This window comes from Ipomoea nil, unplaced genomic scaffold, assembly GCF_001879475.1.
Source record: "Ipomoea nil cultivar Tokyo-kokei standard unplaced genomic scaffold, Asagao_1.1 scaffold0276, whole genome shotgun sequence".
Classification (NCBI taxonomy): Eukaryota; Viridiplantae; Streptophyta; class Magnoliopsida; order Solanales; family Convolvulaceae; genus Ipomoea; species Ipomoea nil.
Window position 1 is genome coordinate 1,838,566 of NW_017616704.1, and position 23,867 is coordinate 1,862,432.

The window sequence follows — 23,867 nt, forward strand, 5'->3', positions numbered from 1 at the left end:
AAGACTGTGAACCCTACACATAACCCTCCCTCACTTTACCCTTCACTTATCTAAAGGGGACTTTCTCTCCGCTTATCACGCCAAAGTAAGAGTGCAAAACTCTCACCTAACATCCCTATAAACATTGACCCAGAAGGACGACAACATGGCGCCAAACAGAAGACAATCAAGGACACCAGAACCCAACGTACACGACCCCCTAACCCAAACCCTGCAGCAACTGACACAAGTCGCCCAAGCACTAAGCGACGTGGCTCTTCGCAATAATAGGCCCCCACCATCTCCATCAAACACAAACTTGGACGTCGCCCGACAAGTTTCGAATCATCGACCCCCCATGTTTTCGGGAGAAGAAGACCCCGTAACCCTTGAGGAATGGATCCGGACCCTCGACAAAATTCTAGGGCTAGTAGAATGCCCAGAGGAACGTCGCGTGGAGATAGCCTCGTTCTACTTCGGACACGAGGCAGACCATTGGTGGATCCGCGAGGGACCCGCTTACCGACAAGAACCAGGGTTCAACTGGGAAAACCTCAAAACACGTCTACGAGAGCGATTCTATCCAACACACGTAAAAGCATCTATGCACGAAGAGTTCCTCCATCTAAAACAAGGAACGACCACCGTCATGGAATACCATAAACGATTCCTAGAACTAGCACACTTCGCACCGGAACTAGTCCCCACTGAGGTGACCAAAATAGAGAGATTCGTATCGGGTCTCAACTTCGAAGCCCGAAAAGCACTAGTAGTGAGCAGACCCCGGACCCTCAACAAGGCTTACTCCAGTGCCGCAAATCTCGATCGAATCCAACTGCTAAAACGAGGGGTTCAAGAACAAATACGGAAAAGAAACACCGGAGGTGGGACACCACCCGTAAAAAAGGCAAGAAACGACACCAACACAAGACCAAGTAACCTGGCCAGCCAAAGGCCACCCCTAGGGAGCAACAAAGCTAACACAAGAAGCTTCCCTTGCCCAAAATGCAACAAAAGCCATAGAGGCAAAGACTGCATGGGCAATCCCTGGCGATGCTTCAACTGCGGGGAAGAAGGACACAAGGCCTTCCAGTGCACTCAACCCCAAAAGCCACGCACCACCACCGTGGGTCAACACGGGGGCACCACTCACCAAGGAAACTACGGCGCTCCCGGAAAGATATTCGTTATGAGCCGCACCACTCATTATGAGCCGCACCCAGGCCGAACTCGGGAACGAGAACAACCTCGATGGGGGGAACCTAACCCCAGAAGACGAGGACCACGCAAACCCCGCGAAAGAAAACCAAGAAGACGAGTTCTGTCTAGGATAAACCGACAAATTCCTTGTAACCACCTTCGTAGTGGAACTACTTACTTAGCTTAATTACTTCAGAATTATTATAAATAAAAGACTAGATCGAAATTCGACTCTACTTACGAGGGTGGAACTAAAATTATACATAAGGAAAGCAAGCCAAGCCCCCCACCACTAGAAGACAAAAGAAGGAAAAAGACAAGGACCACACTATCAAAAACTTAGTGTTACCAATGGGAATTGAACCCTTAACCTCCCACATATAAGACCAAGATCTTGACCACTAGGCTAAGGATACTTCTTGAAATCTCAAGGGAACACTCCCTTTTTAAAACCCCTACAAATCCCTAAAACCCACCAAAATCCCCAAATCAAAAACCCTCCTTCTTCTTCTTCTTCTTCTTCCTCACTTCCCCTCCCTCTCTCCTCCCTTCTCCCACTCACTTCACCGCCCCACAACGCCGGACCCACGAACCCACCGCCGCCAGCAGCCGGGCCACCGCCAACCGCCCAGGTCGCACCCCGTCGCACGCCGCCATCGCCGCCGGAGGGAACCCGCAACACCAGCGCCGCCCGCCACTTGCCTGCACACCGCCCGCTGCCACACAATGCCCGACTCCACCCCAAAATCGCCGCCTCCCCTCGCCGAGCCGTCACCGGAGCCGAGTTCGCCGCCACCTTCCTCGCCGACGGAGAAAACCGCACCGTCGGAAAACACGCCGGTAGGTCGCCGGAAAAGTGCCATCTACCCAAAAATGCCAAAAAAGACCCTCGGAACCCGTACCCCAGAATGGAGCAGCACCGGCTATACCGTAATCGGAGGTAAAGCCCTTGAACCCGACCAATTTTCTCCAGAATTGGTCGATATGCTTTATCACCAAGGGCTTTTGGATGCGTACCTCACCGTCAAGGGGGATACGTGTAACACCCCGTGTTACGGCCCCTAAAACCAATTAATTAATTAACCCATAGCCCAAGAGAAAGAATAAATTATAATAATTAATTAGGGAAAAAGGCCCACCATAATCCATGGGCCCTTATCCCTAAACCCAATCCTTAGTTCCAAAAGAAATAGAATTAGCAAGCCCATAATATTAGTTCCTAACTAGGACTCCTAAATATATAAATAGAGGATTAAGGGGCACCTAGAAACCCCTCACCACAAGAATAACGCCCACCACCCCAAAGAGCTCCAAGAATCCCCCTAGAAGAAATCAAGAAAGCAAGAAAGCTTAAAGAAAGGCCCTTCATAGCCGAGGAATTAATTAAGGCTAAGAGGTAACCCATGTCTCAACAAAACCTATTTTCATAGCTATGATTTCCCCCGTAGGATTTCCCCATATTATTGTGTATTGATGATTTGCGATATTATTATTGATGATTGATGGGATAATCCCTTGGGTGATCTTGATATTGGGAGATTCTTGATAATTATGATGTTCTTGATGATTATGTGGAGTTCTTGATGTTTATATGTCATTCTTGATAATTGTATGGCATTCTTGATGCTTATGTGTTATTTGCACCGAATCTTGTAATTGGAGGACGAATCGTATTCTTGTGGGTATAAAAGTGATTAGAACCCTAGGTTGTATCGTATGATATCATTCTTGGTGTATCGGATGGGAAATCACATGTTTGGGGTGTCGATTATGTTAGAAAAGCATGATAGGTTATGTGCCGTACGTTTCTCGTATTTGATCCGTTAATTGACTACGTGTTGATCGTTAATTGCGTTGTAAAGTGTCTAAGCATGGTTTCGGGTTCCACAATGGTTCCCGGAGCGTTTTTGTGATGAAAAGAGTCAGTGGGGGGTAGGTGGGGGTAGGGGACCCGCCACCTACCCGCGGCCAAGTCGGGCAGTCCCGGCAGCCGGCAGCCGGCGGGCGGGCAGCTGCCCGCCGGGCACCCGCTGCCCGGAACAGTGCACGCCGGCGGGCAGCCGGCGAGTGGACCCCCACCTACCGACTACCCGCTGGAAAATACCCCAACCCGGGGTTTCGGCTTCCCCGTTTGATGTTTCCCCGACCCCCGTGGTGTCCCAACGGACTCCGTCTGTCGTCCCTATGTCTAGTTTGGTATTTCGGGTACCGTTCGTAGGTTGTATGAGTCTTATATATTGCATGCTAGTTGAATTGGTATCCCGCTGACCTAGGTGAAAGGTGTATGAACCCCTTAGGACTATTCTTAGCATGTGAAGGATCACGCATAGGTTTTGTTATACGTTTTCTCCCCTTTCCCAATGTGTTAATGTGGGTTGCATGTGCTTGCTACGTGTTATGTGTGCGTGTTACCCCGATTTGGTTGAGATCAATCGGGCTATACGGGCAGTCGGGTGGGCTGAGAACCATACCGGCTGTTAACCAGGCTGGTAGAGACCGGTCAGGTATATAAATATTATATAGGACTAAGTTCCACTATACGGGCAGTCGGATGGGCTGAGAACCATACCGGTTGTTAACCAGGCTGGTAAAGACCGGCCAGGAATATAAATATTATATAGGACAAAGGTCCACTATACGGGCAGTTGAATGGGTTGAGAACCATCCCAACTGTTAACCAGGCTGGTAAAGACCGGTCAGGTATATAAATATTATATAGAACTGCGATTCATTAGTCGGTTGCGATCGACTCCTCCGTAATGTGAGACGGGGCAGGGTGCTGCGGGGCCGTGTCAGAGCTATATGCGCTGACCCTCATGTATGGGCATGCGATTGGTCCTGTGGCCCCAACAAAGTGTGCTATGTGATGAGATATGGATGAGTTGTGTTTATGAGTATATTGGGGGATGTGACTATGGGATTTATGCTGGGGATTGTTTACATCGGGTTATGATTATTAATTGTGCTCAGCTTTATCTGTCTTGCCTGTTAAGGATTGTATACGCTTGTTATAACTGTTGCTTGTGTCTAGCCTTATCTGTCGAGTCATTCCCGGTTTTAAAAGCTAGAGTCTCGTAGGATATATCTTCATGCTTCAAAAGGGTTTTCGTATATCTATATATATATCTCTATATGTAATGTATTTCAACGCGTTGGAGTGGGTTACCAGCATCTCTCGCTGAACAGATATATTTGGCTTTCAGGCACAGAAGAGTAAGTCACTGGAGCGCGCTAGAACTTGGAACGTAGAAGTAGTTAGTTTCCCCTTCGGCCTGCGTGCCATGTTTACGCATTTACATTATTGAAACATTAGTTAGTTAGCCTGTGCACCTGAGTTCTCTAGCTCAGGTGTGGCATAGCACCCCGTACTCTTGTATTCTGTTTTGGGATTTAATAAGATTTCTCCTTTATTTCATAAGTTTTAAATATCCTGAAAATCTAGGGTTTTACAATACGTACCCCGAATTGGTGAAAGAATTCTATCAACATCTAGTAGCCACCAAACGGGGTGATAAACTAGAAATCACCACCAAGGTCCGCGGCAAGGAAATCATACTCTCCGAATGCCGCTTGGCCAAACTCTTGAAATTGACCACCACGGGTGTGTCAAATTACGACCGAAAGGGGTGGATTGATACCCAAAATACGGGGTACAAAGACTACCTCGGGTACCTACTCGGGAAAGAGGAAGGGTTCATGTAACACCCCAGATTTTCAAGACATTTAAAACTTATAATAAAGGTAGAATCTTATTAAATCCCAAGATATAAATACAAGCGTTCGGGGTGCTATGCCACACCTGGGCTAGAGAACCCAAGTGCACAGGCTAACTAACTAATATCCTCAAAGCGTAAATACGTAAACGTGGCATGCAGGCCAAAAGGGAAACTATCTACTTCTAAGTTCTAGCGCACTCCAGTGACTTAATCTTCTGTGCCTGAAAGCCAAATATATCTGTTCAGCGAGAGATGCTGGTAACCCATTCCAACGCGTTGAAATACAATACATATAGAGATATATATAGATATACGAAAACCATTTTGAGCATGAAGATATATCCTACGAACTCTAGCTTTAAAACCGGGAATGACTCGACAGATAAGGCCAGACACAAGCAACAGTTATAACGAGCATATGCAGTTCACAACAGATAAGGCAGATAGGGCAAAGCATAAACAATGATCATAACCCAACATGAACAATCCCCAATATAAATCCCATAGTCACATCCCCCAAGACACTCGTAATCACAACTCGTCCATGTCACAACACATAGCACACTTTGTTGGCGCCACAGGACCAATCGCATGCCCATACATGAGGGTCAGCGCATATAGCTCTGACACGGCCCCGCAGCACCCTGCCCCGTATCGCAACACGGAGGGGTCGATCGCAACCGACCGATGAACCGCAGCTCATCATGGTGTTTGATCGCAACCAAACAGTGGACCGCAGCCCAAGAGAATGTCATCTGACCGCATCCAAGAAAAAGGACGAACCGCAGCTCGTATAGAAACGTTTGATCGCAACCAAACGGTGGACCGCAGCCCAAGAGTATCAATCTGACCGCAGCCAGCTTCTGAACCGCAGCTCAGGATAACCAATCCGATCGCAACCGAATTGGGGTAACACACACACATAACACATAGCAAGCACATGCAACCCACATTACACATTAGGAAGGGGGAGAAAACGTATAACAAAACCTATGCGTGATCCATCACATACTAAGAATAGTCCTAAGGGGTTCATACTTCTACCACCTAGGTCAACGGGATACCAATTCAACTAGCATGCAATGTAATAGACTCGTAAACCTACGAACGGCACCCGAAATATCAAACTAGACATAGGCACGATGAACGGAGTCCGTTGGGACACCACGGGGATCGGGGGAACATCAAACGGGGAAGCCGGGATCCCGAATTGGGGAAATTTCCAGCGGGTAGCCGGTGGGTGGGGGGCCACCCGCCGGCTGCCCGCCGGAATTACTGTTCCGGGCAGCGGGTCGCCGGCGGGCAGCTGCCCGCCCGCCGGCTACCCGCTGCCGGGCGGTGTTTCACGGCCGTGGGTAGGTGGCGGGTCCCCTACCCCCCACTGACTCTTTTCACACACTTTACGCCCCGGGAACCGTTGTGGAACCCGAAACCATGCTTAGACACTTTACAACGCAATTAACGACAACACGTAGACAATTAATGAATCAAATACAAGAAACGAACGGCACATAACCTATCATGCTTTTCTAAATATAATCAACACCCAAACATGCGATTTCCCCACCCGATAATCCAAGAATAAGATCATACGATACAACCTAGGGTTCTAATCACTTTTATATCAACAAGAATACGGTTCGTCTTCTAATTGCAAGATTCGGTAAGAATAACACATAAACATCAAGAGCATCACACAATTATCAAGAACAACACATAATCATCAAGAACTCCTTATAATCATCAAGAATCTCCCAATATCAAGATTATCAAGATCCCTCATGGGATCATCACGTCAAACATCAATAATCATCATCATATCTCGCCAATACACAATAATATGGGGGAAACCCTAAGGGGGAATCATAGCTATGAAAATAGGTTTTGTTGAGACATGGGTTACCTCTTAGCCTTAATTAATTCCTTGGCTATGAAGGATCTTTCTTTAAGCTTTCTTGATTTCTTGATTTCTCCTAAGGGGATTCTTGGAACTCTATGGGTGGTGAGAGATTATTGTGGTGGGGATTCTAGGTGCCTCCTAAGTTCCCTATTTATATATTTAAGACTCCTAGTTAGGGCCTGAATGGTATGGGTTTACTAATTCTATTCCTTATAGGGCTAGGGCTTGTTTTAGGGATAAGGGTCCATGGTCCATAGTGGACCATATTAATTAAAGAGGATCCTAATCATAATCTGAATAGTAAAAGGCCTACTTCCTTTATTCCTAACAGGCTTAAGATTCTTATTCGGGCAAGGGTCCACGGTTCATGGTGGACCTTACTAATTAATTAAAGGTAAACCTAACATAATTAAATCATATTTAATTATTATTAACGGGATTAATTAAATAATTAATCCGGGATTGAAGGCTGTAACACGGGGTGTTACAGTTCACCTCGGCCACACGACCAAATAGGAAGTGGCTAACTGCGGAGCAAAAGATATTGGTTATGATTGTGACTGACAGCCTTTTGCCCACGAATAATAAGAGCAAGGACGTGGGGAGTTTAGAGTGCACTTTCACCTACCTCTTGAAACACAAAATCAAGTTCAACCTACCGGCCCTCATGATGAAACACATAGAATTTTGCAAAACTAGCAACCGGCTTAGCCTACCCTACGGGATGATCCTAAGTTGGATCATGGAGAAAAAGTAGGTGGATCTGAGCCACACTGAGGTCAAGACCGCAAATGGGATGATTTTTAATGCCCAGAACCTCCGTTACACCGAGGGAGGACAGTATGTCACCCTCGAGGAAATTTGTCTCAAACCCGAGGAGGAGCGTAGAGAGTTGGTTGACCGATTGGACATCTCCAACAAAAAGCTTAAACGGGCAATGCAAGATTGTGGGGGACTAGAGGGAAGTGAGGACCAGGAAGAGGATAACGAGCCTAACCCACCGGCACACACACGATCGGGAGGAAACCCAAGGGGACAAAGCGAAGACTCGGTCAATGAGCGCATCGTAGCACAACTCACCCGGAAAAACCAAATCATGGAAGAAGGGTTCTCATCCTTAATCCACACGACACGCGCATTAGATCAGAGGGAGGCAGCAATCGAGGCCACCTTGGGCACTCGCAGGGCATCCAGCTCCGGAGCAGGAAACCAAGGTAGACCCAAACCTTCCTATCACCACGACACCAGAAGTCCAGTCTACCCCAAAAAAGACAAAACGTGGAGCCGCGTTCCTAACCAGGAGGCCAAAATACGGGATGTCCAGGGGTGAAAGAATGGATTAACACACCGGGCTTCGGGGACGAAGCCCCTTGTAAGGGGGGGGAGAGTGTAACACCCCGTGTTACGACCCCTAAAACCAATTAATCATTTAAACAATTATCCAAAGAAAGAATTAAATTACAATAATTAATTAGGAAAAGGCCCACCATAGTCCATGGGCCCTCATCTCTAAACCCAACCCCTAGTCCTAAAAGGAATAGAGTTAGCAAGCCTATAGTATTGGGCCCTAACTAGGACTCTTAGATATATAAATAGGGGACATAGGAGGCACATAGAACCCACACCACAATAATCTCTCACCACACAAGGAGCTCCAAGAATTCCCCTAGGAGAAATCAAGAAAGAAGAAAGACTTAGAGAAAGATCCTTCATAGCCAAGGAAATTAATTAAGGCTAAGAGGTAACCCATGTCTCAACAAAACCTATATTCTTAGCTATGATCTCCATCTAGGCATCCCTCTACATTCTTGTGTATTGATGATTCGTCTATGATATTGATGGTGTGATCTTGATAATTGATGTTATGATTTCTTGGGTAATCTTGATAATCTTGATGATGGAAAGAGATTCTTGACGATTGTGTGATATTCTTGATAAACCTAGATTCCTAATGATTGTGTGATGTTCTTGATAAATTGGATTGGTTCTTGATGATTAAAGGATGAATTACGTTCTTGATGATTTAAATATAATTAGAGCCCTAGGATGTATCGTGAAACTCGTGTGGTGTTATTCTTGATATATTGGGTGGGAATTCGCATGTTTGGGTGTTAATTATGTTTAGAAAGCATGATAGGATATGTGCCGTATATTTCTTGCTTTTGATCCGTTAATTGTCTACGTGTTGTCATCTATTGCGTTTAAAGGTGTCTAAGCATGGTTTCGGGTTCCACAAAGGTTCCCGGGGCGTTACTTGTGAAAAAGAGTCAGTGGGGGGTAGGTGGGGGTAGGGGACCCGCCACCTACCCGCGACCAGAATGGACGTCGACGGCAGCGGGCAGCCGCCCGTCGGGCACCCGCTGCCCGGAAATTTGTCGCCGGCGGGTGACCCTTCACCCACCAGCTACCGCTAGAAATAGTCCCACTTCGGGATTCCGGCTTCCCCGTTCGTTGTTCCCCCGACCCCCGTGGTGTCCCAACGGACTCCGTCTATCGTGCCTATGTCTAGTTTGATGTTCGGGTACCATTCGTAGGATGAATGAGTCCTATATATTACATGCTAGTTGAATTGGTATCCCGTTGACCTAGGTGTAAGAAGTATGAACCCCTTAGGATTATTCTTAGTTGGTGGATGATCACGCATAGGTTTCGTTATACGATTTCTCCCCCTTCCCAATGTGTCAATGTGGGTTGCATGTGTTTGCTATGTGTTATGTGTGCATGATACCCCAATTTGGTTGCGATCAAATTTGTTATTCCTGAGCTGCGATTCAGAAGCTGGCTGCGGTCAGATTTACACTCTCGGGCTGCGGTCCACCGTTTGGTTGCGATCAAACGTTTTACATGAGCTGCGGTTCATATTCCTGGCTGCGGTCAGATGACTACTCTTGGGCTGCGGTCCACTGTTTGGTTGCGATCAAACATTATGATGAGCTACGGTTCATCGGTCGGTTGCGATCGACCCCTCCGTGTTGCGATACGGGGCAGGGTGCTGCGGGGCCGTGTCAGAGCTATATGCGCTGACCCTCATGTATGGTCATGCGATTGGTCCTGTGGCGCCAACAAAGTGTGCTATGTGATGAGATATGGATGGTTTGATGTTACGAATGTTATGAAAGTGTGACCATAGGATACATGCTAGTAAACCGTATATGCTTGGTTGTGACTATTGGCTGTGCTTATCTCTATTTGTCGGGTCTGTTCCCTATGCTTGTGAATTATATGACTGTTGACTGTGTTTATCCCTATCTATCGAGTCTATTCCCTGTTTTAAAAGCTAGAGTCTCTTAGGATATATCTTCATGCTTCGAAATGGTTTTTCATATATCTATATATATGCCTATATGTATTGTATTTCAACGCGTTGGAGTGGGTTACCAGCATCTCTCGCTGAACAGATATATTTGGCTTTCAGGCACAGAGGGGTAGACACTGGAGCGCGCTAGAGTCTTGGAGTGTAGAAATAGATAGTTTCCCTTTCGGACTGCGTGCCACGCTTATGCATTTATATTATTGAGGATATTAGTTAGTGAGCCTGTGCACCTGAGTTCTCTAGCTCAGGTGTGGCATAGAACCCCGTACACTTTATATTATGTTTTGGGATTTAATGAGAATTTACCTTTATTATATAAGTCTTAAAAGTTGAAAAATTTCGGGGTGTTACAGCTGAGTTGTCACCAGGCAATTGACATTGTTCTTATTCCTGCCTTGCTCTTTCTGGGGTAAAATGTTCATGCACAATGGTGTCAACTTGACCACTCTCAAATTGTTGAGATTGTCCTTCTTCTGTGTGTTGACTGCCTTGCATGGCTGGATTTTCGATTTGTGCATGGCTCACCTCAGTCTGATTCAAAATACTCACATCATATAGATCAATATCAAGATAATTTGGACTCACAATATCATTTCCTTGACCAGTGAACTGACCAAAGAATTCAGTTTGAGAGCCACTTGCCAGTTCCTGATCTGTGATATGTCGAGACATCTCAATCACTCGATCAATTTCATCATCATCTATGAAATCATTCCCAGTTGGCAGTCGTTCTTGAGCTTCATGTACTTGCACATTCTTGACCATTTTTGCTTTCAATTTGGCTAGAAAAGTAGCATTAAATAACTGAAATTCTTGTGGCTTGAGAAACAATATGGCAACCAATCCAATTTAAAGCAAATATTTCTTCATTCTCTATACTAGGTCCACGTGACATCAACTCTTGGTATGTACCAAGTCTCCAATTTCTCCAAGTCAATATTCTTTGGTATTCACTCACCAAAACTGAGTCTAACCCATCAAATTGACATATAATCCCACTTTGAACTTCCTCCATGGTTTCTACCCGAGAGGTTGGGTTATTTGGAATATTATTTTGGTTGGAGTTTTGATTGAGACTTGTGGTGTGAGTCTGGCTTAGGTTTTGGTCATTGTGGCTAGATGTATGAGTGTTGCTTGGATTGGGATTGTGGCTGGATGTATGAGTGTGGCTTGGAGGATCATTAGCTTGGGTTTCGGGTAGAGGATTTTCATTGATGATGTTTGCACTAATCTTTTTCTGGCGGGTAGTGCTCGGGGTTTTCTTTTTCTTTTGTTAGACTCATCTATCACCTCGAAATCTTTGTGAAGAATCCTATTGTTTCCAAAAGGTTTCCTTGCTCTCATGATCAATTCTTTGTGTTTTAGGATTTCACCGATTAATAAGCCAAAACCTAACACATGGCTAAACCTCCCGTTCTTGATTTTTGCTCCCTTAACAAAGTGACATATTCCGCTCAACACCAACTTACTCCAATTTGCCTTAACACCAGTCATAATAGCATGCAAAAAACCAATTCTTTTTGGAGATATATCCTGCATACTATTTATTTTACACAGAATACACTTGTATATCACATTGATCAACATTTGATATTCCGGCTTCAAATCAGTTTTGTTTCCAGAAAGATTAGGTTCAACAGATGATTTTTCATTCCTAATCTCTGTCCAGACCTCAGTTCGGTCATATACATGCATGTCTAAATCTAGTAAGGGTTGTTCCGGTGTAGACATAGGCAATCCAAAGGTTGAAATAACTCATTTTCTCCAATGGAGATGGGAGTTCCATTAACATTGGACTCAATGTTCCAACCGTTCGCCTTGGCATTGACATAGAAGTCGGCTACATCCTCACAATAATATCCAGAGTAGGAATAGGAACATAACCTCATTAGACCACTGTTTTGTATTGCATGGATGATCCTTTGGGCAAGCTCCGAATTTTTGGCATTTTTGAGAAATCCAGTAGGGTCGAAGCTTCCTTTGGCTTTGGCGTTGGTGGCCAACTTGGTGAGATTAATCTGCACGAGTTGTTCTTCATGGACTTGTGAACTTGATTGTCCGATTGTTTCCATTGTGTAGTCGAGAGTTGATGGAGATTGGGAGATGCAAGAATTTTGAGAGTGTTCGGCTATGGAAGATGAAGAGTTTCGAAGGTGTTTGGAAGGGTTGCAAAGTGGAGAAGATGATGACTTTTGACCTTTTGACCGGTTTGAGTGGAAGGGGTGTTTTACGAAGAGGTCCTTTAACTTTGTTCTATGACTCCTAAATATTGAGGGGTATTTTTGGAATTCCACTCGTTTTCATAACTAATTGTCAGTCTAGGTTTTATATTCTCCATTTGGTTTGTCTGCTTTGTGTCGTAAAATTTAGAAGTATAAAATCATTTTTGACCTGCGACATAAAAATAATAGTACTAAGTCTATTCCAATAACAATAATAATAATAATAATAATAATAATAATAATAATAATAATAATAATAATAATAATAATAATAATAATAATAATAATAATAATAATAATAATAATAATAATAATAATAAAAGTGATAGTGGCCGAAAAATAAATAAATAAATAAATAAGTAGACAACTAAATAAATGTGATGCTGTAAATGCTTTCAACTACCATAACTAGATACTCTTATTTAAGCTAATAGGCAATCATCACAACTATCTTGTCACACATAAATAAGGTAGATATTGCATGTAAGAAAATCTTGTAAATTTATATATATACACGGTTAAAGAGAAAGGTATTTATGCAAAATAAAAAATAAAAAATTAAGACAAATTATCCTAGATACTAGGAAGTGACATTTTGGTGCACGTTGGACACATAGGCAATTAAAAATGTGACTGAAAAAAAAATATATAAGAACATTTAATAAAAAAAATGAGCTTATAGTTAAATGAGATTTAGTGACTTAGCTCAGTTCGATCATGCCCATTTCGTGTACCAATTTTGCAAACCTTGATTCGCACAAGGGCTTTGTGAGAATATCAGCTGTTTGATTTTCTGTTGGAATATATTCTATTCTCAGATTCTTCTTTTCGATGTGATCATGGATAAAATGATGTCTCACGTCAATATGCTTAGTTCTTGAATATAGCACGGGATTTTGAGTGATTGCGATAGCACTTGTATTATCACAAAATATGCTAACATCTTCGCAATTTACACCATAATCTTTTAATTGCTGCTTCATCCAAAGAATTTGTGCACAACAACTCCCAGCTGCTATATATTCAGCTTCGGCGGTGCTTGTAGCTATGGAGTTTTGCTTTTTGCTGAACCAAGATACTAATCTTCCCCCTAAGAACTGCCATGTCCCTGAGGTACTTTTTCAATCGATCTTACACCCTGCAAAATCTGCATCTGAAAAACCAGTTAGTGTAAAATTACCTTCTTTGGGATACCATAATCCCACATTGATTGTTCCTTTTAGGTATCGAATGATTTTCTTGGTAGCAAGAAAATGACTTTCTTTCGGCTTTGATTGGAACCTAGCACATACTCCCACTGAATAAGATATATCTGGTCGGCTTGCAGTGAGATACAGTAATGATCCAATCATTCCTCGATATTTTGTTTCGTCAACGTCCTTGCCTTCATCATCTTTATCCAATCTTAAAGACGTGCTCATCGAGATCTTGATTGAGGCTTTTCCATCTTGACCAAATTTCTTTATAAGATCTCTTGTGTATTTGGCCTGATTGATGAATATTCCTTCGTTGAGTTGCTTTACTTGTAGACCAAGAAAGTAGTTCAACTCTCCCATCATGCTCATCTCAAACCTATTCTGCATGAGCTTATAAAATTTCTCACATAAAGTTTTATTAGTACTTCCAAAAATAATATCATCAACGTAAATTTGTACCAATAAAATATGATCATTTTCTTGAATTCTAAATAAGGTTTTATCAACAAGGCCTTTTGTGAAACCACATTTAATTAAGAACGTTGATAAGGTGTCATACAAAGCTCTAGGTGCTTGTTTTAGCCCATATAACGCATTCTTTAATCTGTAGACCTTATTAACATCACCTTTTACCTCGAAAAAGGGTGGTTGTTCGATGTAGACTTCCTCTTCAAGTAAGCCATTTAAAAATGCACTTTTCACGTCCATTTGGTAGACAGTGAAATTCTTGTACGCGACATAAGCTAGAAAAATTCTGATGGCTTCAAGTCTTGCAACGGGTGCAAATGTTTCGTCAAAATCTATTCCTTCTTCTTTTGAATATCCTTTTTTCCACTAATCTTGCTTTATTTCGAACAACAATTCCTTCTTCATTGGCTTTGTTCCGGAAGACCCATTTTGTTCCAATTACATTGTAATTTTCTACTCTTGGAACTAATTCCCATACGTCATTTCTTTTAAATTGATCTAGCTCTTCTTGCATAGCATTAATCCAGTCCGGATCATTTAGAGTTTCTTTAAAACTTGTTGGTTCCACCTGAGAAAGAAAACAAGAAAATAAAGCATCAATATTTGAGGATCTTGTTTTTACTCCTTCTCGTGGATCTCCAATTACTAGCTCTGGAGGGTGATTTTTTAGCCATCTCAAGTCAGGTTGTGGATTGCATGGATTTTCCACGTTTCCTTGTTCAGTAGGTAAGTTGGAGGTAGACTCATTTTACTCATCAGATTGTTCTCCAGCATGTACTTCTGCTTGAGAGTTTAGAGTTCCCACGTGTGGATCTTCATTTACTGCCACGTGTCCTTCACTATTGCAATCAATGTCCAATTGCTCTATTCCCTGCACAACATGATCTTTAAAAGATGTGTCAGTATCATTAAATGATTTTTCTACTTGACAACTTTCCTGATCATTTTTGTTGCTCTGGGTTTCCTTCTTATGGACTTCATCAAATGTAACATGAATTGATTCTTCCACCACCATTGATCTTTTGTTCAATATTCTGAAGGCTTTACTGGTAGATGAATAACCTAAAAATATTCCTTCATCTGCACGCTCATCAAAAGTCTTTAGATATGTTTTACCATTATTAAGAACAAAACATTTGATACCAAAAGTACGAAAATAGTTGAGTTTAGGTTTTCTCCCTTTCCATAACTCGTACGAGGTCTTATTGTAAGACTTGTGTATCAATCTTTGATTTTGCGTATAACATGCGGTGTTGATTGCTTCAGCCCAATATCTTTTAGGTAGCTCGGCTGACGTAATCATTACACGTGCGACTTCTTTTAGCGTTTTATTTCTTCTTTCGGCTACACCGTTTTGTTGTGGTGTACGTGCGATAGATAATTGATGTAGAATTCCTTGAGAATTGCAGTAGGCTTGAATTACTTGATTCACGAACTTAGTTCCACGATCAGTTCGGATTTTTGCAATTTTCAAGTCTTTCTCGTTTTGTAGCAACTTAAGTAGTTCTGGCAACTTTTGCTCCACTTCATTTTTCTTCTTGAGAAATATCCTCCATGTGTACCTGGAAAAATCATCAACAACAACGAGTGTATATTTCTTACCACTTAGACTTACTGGGTCTACTAGACCGAATAGATCCATGTGTAGTAGACTTAGCGGTCTTGTTGTAGATTCTTGACCTTTGGTTTTGAATGATGACTTGTTTGCTTTCCTCTTTGGCAAGCATCACATATTTGATCTTTCTTGTAAACAATGTCGGGTAGACCTTCAACGAGTTTGTTTCTTGCTGGCTTGTTGATGGTCTTGAAGTTTAGATGATTCAATTTTTTGTGCCATTCCCAACTTGTTGAGTGAGAGTTGTTTGCTAGTAGACATACTGATTCTTTTGTCGTGTTCCAATCAACCACATACATATTTTTCTTCCTTATTCCTTCGAGCACAACTTCTCCCGAGGAATTATTCTTCACTTGACATTTGTCTTTGAAGAATTCTACTAGATATGCTTTGTCACAAAATTGACTTGTACTTAACAAGTTGAATTTTAGACCTTCAACAAAAGATACATCTTCAATTGTTAAACTATTGCGAGATGTTGTACCAATTCCTTTGGTTATGCCTTCATTTCCACCGAATACGACTTTTGGTCCTTCGATATTTTTGAGATTCACAAGACTAGATTTATTTCCAGTCCTGTGTCTAGAACATCCACTATCGAAGTACCAAATTTCCTGCAAATAAATTACACATTTTTAGGTACCCAACATGATTTGGGTCCTTGAGTGTTAGTCATTTTTGGTACCCAAATCCACCTTGTACTCACTGATATAAGTTTAAGTGATTGGTAACCATTAAACACATTATAATCATAACTAATTTTTGAAAACATTTTTGGTGCCGGTTTTTTAAAATTGACTCGATTTTTTGGCACTTGGGAAGTAGATTGTTTGAGTCTATGATAGGCATTAAATCTGGACTTAGTCCATGGTTTAATATTATCAAGCCAATCTTGTTTAAAGGGATAAAATCTCCCTGCCCCAATTCTCGGATTTCTTCTCATTTTCCTATGAGGGCTTTGTCCACTTGACTCATTGGTGTGTTTCTATTTAGGAACAAACTTTTGCCTTTTTATATACTGCTTAGGAGAAATATTGAATATTATTTCTTTGAGTCTTCGGCCTTGCAGCATTAAATTTGGCATTGGTTTGGTAACCAATTCATTGTCTCACTGTGCTATCTTGACTTTTTACAAATTTTACCACTTGGACTTTATTGCTCAAAGTAGTAGTAAAATTCGTCAATTTCTTAGAGGCTTGAGAACACGAAGGATCATAACCAAGTCCCGTTTTATCACTTGAGGGTTTTTGCATATTTACCGTTTTGTCCATTATTTTGGATGAATGTGTAAATGTTGCTATAACCTCTCTAAGGTTGTGTTCTCTCACTTCCCTTGATTTACACTCTTCTTGAAGACAAATAATTTTATCCTTCAATTTTTTCACTTCAAGTAGAGCATTTTGCAATTTTTCATTTAATTCATCTTTTTCGAGAATTAAAAAATTGTTGCGCTCTTTGAGTTGAGAGCGAGTGTCCATTACGGTTTGACAATCTTTCATTAAGTGAAAGAAGGACTCTCTAGAGAATGAAGAATTTACAGAGTCATAAGATTTAGATGTTACCTCATCTTCTTCATTTTCATTAGCCATAAGACACATGTCCTCGTAGGATGAGTTGTTGGAGATACTCATGCAAAACATTGCATTGTCATCTTTTTCCTCACTTGAAGACTCTTCTGACTCACTTGTCTCAAGTGGGTAACTAATAAGTGCTTTTCTTCTTTTCTTTGTGAACCTTTTATCTTTGGTCTTGAATTCTTCCTGTTGAGAGTTAGAAATATTTGTGTATTGACTTTTACTACCTTGGGGTGTTGACAACTTGCTGCAAAATGTCCAGGCTTTCTACAATTGTAACACAAATTTGAGTCTTCCTCAACCATTTCTTTCTTCGAATTTTTCGTTGCATTCCATGGTTTCCCTTGTGAATTTTTCTTGTAGTTGCTCTTCTTCATGAATTTCCTAAATTTCTTGACAAAAAGAGCAAATTGATCATTAGGCAATAATTCATTATTTTGTACTGACCTTGAAGTTGACGGTTGCTCGGCTATGAGTGCATTGTTCTTTTCTTCATGATCTTCCTCGATCCTTGACTTCATCTCAAATTCATAAGCTTTTAGATCACTAAAAAGCTTATCGGTTGATAGAGTTTTTAGATCTCTATGATCTCTCATGGCCGTGACTTTCATATCCCATGTAGATGGTAGACCACGTAGGATTTTGAGTGAAATTTCCTTTTGATTAATGTCTTTTCTAAGATCATTAATTTCTCCTAAGATTTTGGCAAATCTTGTTTCCATGTCGGTAATATTCTCGCCGTTTAGCATTTTGAAATCCTCGAATTTCTTTAATGCTATGGTGAGTTTATTATCTTTTTCTTGTTCGTCTCCTTCACCAATTTGAATGAGCGTTTCCCAAACTTCTTTTGCGGATTGGCGTTTTCGAACTTTTGGGAATATCGTGTCATCGATAGATTTAAACAAAATATCCTTGGTAATATTGTCCAAGTTATTTCTTGTTCTATCTTCACGAGACCATTCCACCTTCGGTTTTGGAATATATTATTAAGTGTCACTTGTTTGTACGGATGAAGTGTTGACTTGCAAAATTTCAATAGGACCACTGTTGATAACTTCCCACATTTCATCATGTAATGCAGATAAATGTACCTGCATGCGAATTTTCCAATCATCAAATTTTTCTAAGGAAAATAATAAATTTTGGGCAACAGCCATATCTCTTTTCATCATCTTGATTTTTTGAGATCTGTCTAGCAGTCAAAATTAACTCAAATAGACAACCGCTCTGATACCAAATGTTGGTCCCGATAGGGTGGTAAAAGTCTAGGGGGGGGGGGGGGGTTGAATAGACTTTTAAGCTTTTTCTAAAATTAAATAACTCTTTGGTAACTTCAACTCTAAGTAACAAGTAAATAGAGTAGAGTTGAACTTGAACTGCACAGCGAAATAAATAAGTGTAAAGAGTTATACCCAATCAATAAATTGAATCACATGCACGTGTAGGATAAGCTCAGATCATGTATAAGGATGGCATGAATATCTTGAATATTTAAAGGAGATGGTGCACTCAATATTTAATAATGATATTCAAGATTATCAAAAGACTTCGTGTCACGTCGACTGTATGATGAATGTCACATGCAACACGTCAAACTTTCTTAGAATAATTCAAATGTTAAGTATGGAAAGTTTGAGTTACATGCATACGTGAAAAAAACACTAAACCCGAAAGATAGAGATAAACAATGAATAGTAAACGGGTTAGTCGGATGATAAATAAATAAAGCGAATTATGTAAGTACGGTATGTAAATGAGAGAGGCAATTTTATAGTGGTTCGGAAGTGGCGTAATCTTCCTAGTCCACTTTACTCCATTCACTTCTAGGAGTAATTCACTATTTTCCACACACAGTTATAATAGTGAATAAGCAATACACAAGCACTTCTTCCGGATGTCTTGCACACAGCTACACCCAACTCCGAGTGTCTCGCACACAGCTACACTCAACTACGAGTACTTCGCACACAGCTATATCAAACGCCAACTAAGTGTCTTGCACACAGCTATACTTAGCAACTACGAGTGTTTTGCACACAGCTACACTTACTAAAGCATTTTGCACACAACTATATTCTTTTTACAATTACAAATACAAAGGTAATTGTATCTCTCTCCAACTAAATTTGAGACTATTCAGACTAAGTCTCTCTTCTAGATATCTCAATGAATATTTAGCACTTGCACTTATTCACCCGTCTGTTCTCTTGTATTTTTATTTATTTTTTTTTTTGTATTCACCTCTATTCACTTCTCTTTGTTCTTCAAGTCTTCATGGCCTTTTTATAGATGATCAAATATATCCGTTGGAGTGGGATATTTTTGATATTTGAAGTTTGAATCTTGTTGCCTGATATTGTTAACAATGGTAGGTCTTCAATTTGATTTGATTGTCAACTTGCCTGACAAGATAATATTTTATTTCAACTTGATTTTCAAGTTGTTTCTAAAATATTATTTTCCTTGTCCATTTTGAAGTTCCAACGTCTCTTTGCAATAAGTTCTTCTGAAGAATTTATTTCTAGGATAAGATTTTTTATCCATGCCTTCATAAATTTTCCACCGTTCTGATCATATCTTTAGGCAATTTGGATTCTTGTGACATGTGAGATGTACCAACATAAATTCTTTCAAATTTATCTATTTTCTTATCATCTTACTTCTTTGTCACATCTTGCTCCTTTGAGACGCATTGTGCTCTAAAAATAAGATCTTGCTTGTTTGACTTGACACTTCTTGCTTTTTTGACTTGCTACATCGTGCTTTTCTGATTTGGCCACATTGTGTTTTTTTCGCTTCTTGCTTCTTTGACTTCAACACATTGTGCTTGTTTGACTTGAGTGATTGTGCTTCTTTTTTGACTTCAACACATTGTGCTTGTTTGACTTGAGACATTGTGCTTCTTCTTGAAACATTGTGCTTATTTTTTGACTTCAACACATTGTGCTTGTTTGACTTGAGGGATTGTGCTTCTTTTTGAGACATTGTGCAAAAAATAAATCCTTGGGGGGAAATTGATCTCGGGTGTGATCGTTGTATGTAAAGACTTCTACCATTTCACTATTAGGCTCATCCAGTTATTCTTTGGATGAACGCCATTGTCTAGTACTTGTGTTCCAGATGAATACTTGTAGGACCAAAATTATTTCTCCAAATTAATTTTGTTCTTCATGAGGTAGACTTTCCTTTGCATACTCAATTTGACATTCTGATATATGATGCTTGTACTAAAGACCTAAATTCTAAGGGGATCTAAAGTACATTTGGCTCATCAAAACTTTATTACAAAAATATTTCTATCAATATTGGACCCTAGGGACAAGACTGAATACATGTTGTATCAGTTTAATCAATTGTATGGTGATGTAGTTGGTAATCCCTTGTTTGAGAATGTGATGAATGGCCTTAAGGAATTGTATGGTGATTATGTTGCAAGTTTCTCTGTCCAGTCTGCTCCTTGTGTTTCTGTTTTGGTGCTTCTGTTTTTGTTCAAGATTCTGCTTCTTCTGTTTCTGTTAGTGATCCTGTTTTAGTTGGGAGGCCCCAAGCTTTGTTAAAATCTCAGTTAAAAAAAAAAAAAAAACAAAGATTGGGGTCTGGTGAATTGGCTGCCAAGAAAACGGAGTTGGATTTGTATTTGAGTGAGGGAATTGTAGAGGAGGATGGTGACTTTGACCTCTTGAGATGGTGGATGGTAAATGCTGGAAGATTCCCTGTGTTGTCTAAAATTGCAATAGATATACTTGATGTTCCAATTTCAATAGTTGTATCAGAATCAACATTTAGTACCAGTGGAAGAGTTCTTGATGCATTTAGGAGTTCTCTTACTCCTAAAATTGTTGAGACACTTATTTGTGCACAAGATTGGCTAAGGTTGACCAATCAACCACTCAAAGTTGAAGAAAACATAGATGAAGTGGAGAAATTTGAAAAAGGTAAACTATTATTTTTCACTTTCAGTGTTTCACATTTGTTACATTTAATTGTTTACAAATCACAACTGATGCTTGTAAAAGACTAACTATGCAATGATGATGCTTCCACCATGTTCTCTAAAATCTGGGATTTAGGGATTGGGTTTGGTATGTTGCCATGAACTGTGGTCAATCCATAACTCAGGCAATTTGCCCCCAATCCTAACATGATTTATAAATAAAGAAGTCTGAGCACCCTTTGTCCCAATAAGTCAACTCATTTCTGTTTTAACTTGTATGTTTTGTTACTATTCTCAAGTTTACTTACTTTCTTACCTTTTATAATTTGTTCAGGAAGAGGAATAGAGTATTAGTTGGTATATTGATTAGCAGATAGCAGATTAGGGCTTAGGTTGTGGATTTGTGCAGAGTTTGCAAGTGCCAACTGCCATGTGCTGATGTGCTTTTGTATTTTCACTACAAGAAAAATGCACATAGACAACACTAGAAAGACAACAGTTTTTAAGAAAAGTGTTGTCTTTTTGTATAAAAGACAACAGTTTGGTCCAAAACCGTTGTCTTTGATGCAACACTTTTGTCAAAGACAACGGTTTTTACTTAACCGTTGTTATAAGTGTGTTGTCTTTGTGCATTTTGTGAAAAGACAACACCACAACGACAACAGTTTTTTAAAACCGTTGTCTATGTGCGTTTTTTTTTTTTTAAAAGACAACGATTTTTTTAACCGTTGTCGTTGGTGTGTTGTATTTAAGCGCACTTGAATACACAACACTAGAAAGACAACGGTTTTTTAAAACCGTTGTCTTTGTGCGCTCTTTATTTTTAAAACGACAACGGTTTTATTTAACTGTTGTCGTTGGTGTGTTGTCTTTAAGCGCACTAGAATACACAACACTACAAAGACAACGGTTTTTTAAAACCGTTGTCTTTGTGCATTATTATTCTATAAAAGACAACGGTTTTATTTAACCGTTGTCATTTATGTGTTGTCTTTAATAGCACTTGAATACACAACACTACAACAACAACGAATAACCGTTGCCGTTGCGTATTCTTTATTTGTTTAAGACAACGGTTTTATTTAACCGTTGTCTTTGGTATGTTGTCTTTAAGTGTATTTGAATACACAACACTACAAGTCTTTGCACATCATTATTTTATAAAAGACAACAGTTGTATAAAATATAAACAAAGATGTTAACAACAAGAGTTGAACCTATGACCTCAAATATAGCAATTAAAGTTTAACCAACTAAGCAACACAAACTTTTATATATTAAAGTGCAACATCTGGTATATAACTGGGTTGTTTCTGTGTTGTCTGTGAAAACCAAGACAACGATTTTATAAAATAGGTTAAAAATGCCTCTAAGAAGAATAGAACTCAAGACTTTTAAAATAATCTAACATAACAAACAAAGCTAAACTAACCAAGCCACACCAACACTTATATACTCAAATTAAGCCACACCAACACTTATATACTCAAGCACAACATCTAAGATATAACGAGTTTGGTTCTGTGTTGTCTCTGAGAACCAAGACAATAATTGTATAAAATATAGCTTAAGGATAAAACCTGTGACCTCTAACTTAACAAATAAAGCTAAACCCACCAAGCCACACCAACTCTTATTTATTAAAGTGTTACACCGTATATTTTACCTATAATTTGGACCTTCATTGTTTTTGTTACGAGATGAAAATAGATGTTTAGAAGATATAGAACAAATATAAAAATGTAATTAAATTTTTTTGTCCAAATATAGTGCATAAAAATTTAACAAAGAAATAATACAATTCAAAAGTTAATTTAATAGTTCTATTTTCGTTCATATTTAAATATAAAATTATTCACCAAAGATTTTATAAATCTACAGTATAGAATTTATGAATCTACAGTATAAAAATCTATGAATCTCGCGTTCTGTACCTATACCCGGCTATTTTGGGTCTAGCGACCCGGGTAATAAAGCTAATATTTTCTTACCCTGTTCTATATCTATATTGTCCGGTTTATGGTGGACCCGGTCCCTATAAAACCATGAATATACCCGGCCTACAGGCACCCTAGTCTAGTGGTCTCTAGTCTATACCCGACCTCAACCTAGTCACTTGGGGTTCGATTCCTATTAGTAGCGCTAGCATAATTAGCTGTAGCCAATTCATTGGGCCGTGATCTTTGTATTTGGATCTTTATATTTGGGCCGCCAGCCTGGGCCTGTACCTGGGACTTTATAAGTACTATTTTAGGCCTAGCGTCCCGAATAATAAAGTTACTATTTTCTAACCCCCGTTCTGTACCTATATACCTGTTACTATTTTGGGCCTAGCGACCCAGGTAATAAAGCTAATATTTTCTTACCCTATTCTATATCTATATCGCCCGGTTTATGGTGGACCCGGTCCCTATAAAACCATGAATATACCCGGCCTACAGGCACCCTAGTCTAGTGGTCTCTAGTCTATACCCGGCCTCAACCTAGTCACTTGGGGTTCGATTCCTATTAGCAGCGCTAGCATAATTAGCTATAGCCCATTCATTGGGCCGTAATCTTTGTATTTGGGCCGCCAGCCTGGGCCTGTACCTGGGACTTTATAAGTACTATTTTAGGCCTAGCGCCCGGATAATAAAGTTACTATTTTCTCATGCTGCTCTTTGCTCCATACAGGTGCTTTTGCTATTTATCTTGAGCCATGGCATGCAGATATCTTTGAGTTTCTGGATTTAAGAAAAAACCATGGAAAG

The 23,867-nt window shown here is 40.3% G+C and overlaps 1 long non-coding RNA gene across 1 annotated transcript; it reads right to left on the bottom strand.

Annotated features, from left to right (window-relative positions):
* Positions 1–1,586: 1,586 nt before the first annotated feature.
* Positions 1,587–23,867, bottom strand: LOC109156324. The gene is made up of 3 exons (XR_002050000.1): positions 23,789–23,867; positions 15,600–15,604; positions 1,587–1,597 (listed from the first exon to the last, which is right to left on the bottom strand). It is a non-coding gene; the product is annotated as an uncharacterized LOC109156324 (long non-coding RNA).